At 31.9% G+C, this 4,401-nt stretch overlaps 1 pseudogene; it reads left to right on the top strand.

Moving 5' to 3' along the window:
* Positions 1-1,635: 1,635 nt before the first annotated feature.
* Positions 1,636-4,141, top strand: LOC107818186 (protein FAR1-RELATED SEQUENCE 11-like; annotated as a pseudogene).
* The last annotated feature ends 260 nt before the right edge of the window (positions 4,142-4,401 follow it).

The following is a 4,401-nucleotide window of genomic DNA, read 5'->3' on the forward strand; positions in this document are numbered from 1 at the left end:
CAACAAAATGATATATACTGGTAGAACAGGATGAAACTTGATCATAGCAACAGATCTTAAATCTGGTTCAGTGAAGAAAGGCTTCAGTTTGTAACGTATAACGGTATAAGACCATATATATCAATTTTTTGTCGTACTAATAAAAGGTCAATTCTTAAGGTTATTTAAGACTATCAATTTTCGTCATACTAGTAAAAGGTCGATTCTTCCACTGGACGTTAGGGGTCTGTGTAAGTTGGTGTTTACAAGGGCAGTATTCCCGCAATTTAAGTTCTTAAGCAGGTCCACGTCCACCTTGTTCTCTTCTTTTTTCTATTAATGTGAATCCTAATCTAGCATTTGGCATTTGTCCACCTTGTTTATGAGTTCATTTATCCTAATCTAGCTTTGGGATTTGTCAACCTTGTTTTTGTTAATTTTATGTATGATTTTTCGACATCAACATAACTAATTTTTACCGACTATAACAGTAAAATTATAAAATATTTTGTCACATTATAGTACTATACGATGTGTAATTAAATTGGTCAAAATATACAAATGATCAAGATTAAATTATCAGTGTTATGACATGTTATCGCCTATTTGTAATCGAAGAGAAAAAAGTGCATATACAACACACAAAAAAATAAAAATAAAAATACAGCACCACCAATGTTAATATCTGAGAAAATGACATTGTTTTGTCACTCAAAGATTTTATTAGCCCATATTTTCATTACTGACTCGAAATGGCCTTTCGGCCCAATTTATTTGCAATTGTAGTCATTATATATATATATATATCCAATGCATTACCTTCCCAAGACCACATTTATTTCCAGCCTTTTTATCTTTCTTTCATTCTATCCAATGCACAAATTTTTCTTCCCACTACCACTTTCATTCTTATCCTCTTTCTTTCTCACCTTTTTTTTTTTGTCTTCTTCGTCTTCCTTTTATCTTTCTTTGGTTATTTTTTTTCATTTTCTTTCCCTTCTCTATCTCCCATTTCAGATCTATATTTTTTTTCTCTTTATTTTTTACTTCACACTGAAAAAACTTGTTTGAGTACCTAGAAAAATCACAAAATCTTAATTCAATTCTTAAAAAGATTTACTCAAAACGATGCATGATACAAGAATGACAACAAAAGTCGTGGGGGTTTTCTAGTCAAACTTCTTCTACTTCTGCGGTTATAATAGTGTTTTGTGAGTAAAGATCTTTTACAGTGAGTATATTTAATGGGGTAGTTGGATGATACTTATATGTAACTTTGTATATAAAATTATGTGTATATATATATATATATATATATATATATATATATATATATATATATATATATATATATATATAGGGGTTTTGCTAACCTACTACACAGTTATAGTAGGTTAGCATTGTATGCATATTTGATTTCACGAAAATACCCTCATTATTTAAGGGCCGCCAAATTAAGCTTAAGGGGTTTTTTGTCCTTCCCCAAAGCCCAAAAAATAAACCCAAATAAATCCGATCTTTATATCTTCCAGCTAGAATTGTGGCGGAAAATCTTTTCATTATATTTTCCATCTTCAGTCATGGTTCTTCCCAAGTTCTAAAAGGGTTTTTTTGTTCCACTAACTTTTCTTGCCAGATACCTTGATAAATATTCTAATGAAGGTAAATGTTTAATATTTTTATGTCTCGTCTTTTGCTGTTCAAAAATATTGTGTAAACTTTTATAACTTTCTTTCTTTCGATTTGTTTATGCGCCCAATTATTCCATTTAGATTTGTCCTAGTTCTGAATCAAACAATCTGTATTGATAAAATTTTATACTTTTGCTGGCTTTGAATACAGGTGCTTAATAATACTTCAACTGATTTTACAGTAGGTATCTCAAGAAGTCATTGTCCATGTGGTGATAATGAATGTTATATTAATGGAGAAATTACTGAAAGATCAGATGAAGAACTTAGGCATGAAAATATTGACATGAATAACAATGATTTATACAAGGACAAAGTGTATAATAGTGATGATGAAGCTTATAATTGTTATATAAATTTTGCTAAACAAATTGGTTTCTCAGTTAGACGCGATCGCTACTTTGGAAGTACAGAAGGTCCTATGGGAATTTATAGGAGAGATTATGTATGTCATCGAGCCGGTAGCCCTCGTCCTCAAAAGGTTGTAGAAAAAAAGCGACAACGAGATCGAAAATCTTCTAGATGCAATTGTAATGCTAAGATGTGTGTTGCTAAAGAAATCATTGATGGAGTCACTCATTGGATGGTGGTGTATTTTGATAATGTCCACAACCATGAACTATTGAATGATAAGGAAGTGAAATTTCTTCTTGCTTATCGAAATATTGATATTATTGATCAAAAGAGGATTACACTTCTTGCAAAAGCTGGATGTTCAATGAGTTTGATCCGAAGAGTGCTTGAACTAGAAAAGGGTGTAGATGTAGGCCAGTTGCCTTTTACAGAAAAAGATATCAGGAATTTTATTCAATCTGAAAGTTCTACCAATATTGAATATGATGCTTTGGAGCTATTAAAAATTTGCAAGAGTTTGAAAGACAAAGATGTTGATTTTCAATATGATTTCACAGTTGATGCCTGTCAAAGACTTGAAAATATCATTTGGGCATTTGGGGACTCTATTCGTGCTTATGAGCTTTTTGGAGATGTAGTTGTTTTTTATACTACTTATCGATTGAATCGTTATGAGATGCCGCTGGGAGTTTGGGTTGGCGTGAACAACCATGGAAATACTATTTTCTTTGGTTGTGTGCTATTACGAAATGAGAAGGCACCTTCCTTTTCATGAGCATTAAAGGTGAATATCATTGTATTCTCAAAAAAATTTATATTTTTAATATTTTTTTTCTTTATTGCTAATGTCTATTTATTTTACAGAGTTTCTTACGGCTTATGAATGAAAAACATCCACAAACCATATTAACTGATCAAAATCTTGGTTTAACAGAAGCGATCACTAATGAATTGCCTCTCACAAAACATGCCTTTTGTATATGGCATATTACATCCAAGTTCTCTACTTGGTTTTCTTTTGCCCTTGGTTCAAGGTATCTGCAATTTAAATTTGAATTCCATCGCCTTTATGAAATTGGTAGCATAGAAGAATTTGAGTATCAGTGGGACAAATTGATTACTAAATTTGATCTTGAATCAGATAGGCATATCAAATTGCTATATGCAAATCGTGCATCATGGGCATTACCATACTTGAAAGGATATTTTTTTGCTGGAATGACAACAACTGGACGCTCAGAATCTATTAATGCATACTTGAAAAGATTTTTACATGCAAGAACTAGTTTAAAAGAATTTGTTGAGCAGGTTGGTACAACGGTCAGCATAAGAAACCATGCCAGTGAAGAGGCAACGTTGCGACAAAAGTATTACAATCCTCAAATTAAGACATTTATGCCAATGGAGAAACATGCATCAAAAGTCCTCACACCTTTTGCCTTTAAGTTATTACAGGATGAGATAATACTCTATGTTGAATATGGTTTATTTTCAAATAGTGATGGATCTTATATGGTGTTCCACTACAGCAAAACAAATGGTGGACGTTTTGTTTATTGGAATTCACTAGAAGAGGTTGTTCAATGTTCTTGCCAAGAGTTTGAATTTTCAGGAATTTTGTGCAGGCATCTATTCGAGTACTTAATGCTCATAATTATTTCATGTTACCAGAGAAGTACTTGTTGGCTAGATGGAGGCAAGAAAATTCATTGGTACTAAAATTTTCTCATATGATGAATCTCAGTAAGGATGATAATGAGTTCCAAAATCTTGAATCTATAATTAGAGATTTGACTCGTGAATCAGTAAAGACAAAATGTCGTCTTGATTGTGCCAAAAGGGAATTAGAAAGAGTATTGCAAGTTGTTCAATGTCTTCCTGAAAATGAGCACATCATTGATGAACATGAACATGTTGATATTAGTCAATCTACAGAACATAATTCTCCAAATGAAGATTATCATATTGAAAATCCCCAACAATCTCAGACAAAAGGAAGGAAGAAAGGGAAAAGGTTAATTGGTGGTGTTGAAGCTGTTAAAAAAATAAAATACTGCCATGTTACTAATTGTGGTGGAACTGGTCATGACTCAAGAAATTGTCCACTCAAAAGATAACTAAAATTCCAATATCCCAATCTCCCCACAAATAAGTGTAGTTTCATTATATTTAACTCTTATTAAATTGCTAGATATTCATAATGTATATAAATTAAAATCAAATTTTTTGTGTTGTAGGCTTCAAAACGGATGGACAAGGAAGCTATGAGGCGATCCAGTTGTTATGGAGTCCTTTTTCTCATTGAAAAAAGTCAATGTAGATTGTCATTGTTAATAGATAGTACTGCAGAAATCATAAGTTGCAACAACTCATTTTT

This window comes from Nicotiana tabacum, chromosome 8 (assembly GCF_000715075.1).
Source record: "Nicotiana tabacum cultivar K326 chromosome 8, ASM71507v2, whole genome shotgun sequence".
NCBI classification, from domain to species: Eukaryota; Viridiplantae; Streptophyta; class Magnoliopsida; order Solanales; family Solanaceae; genus Nicotiana; species Nicotiana tabacum.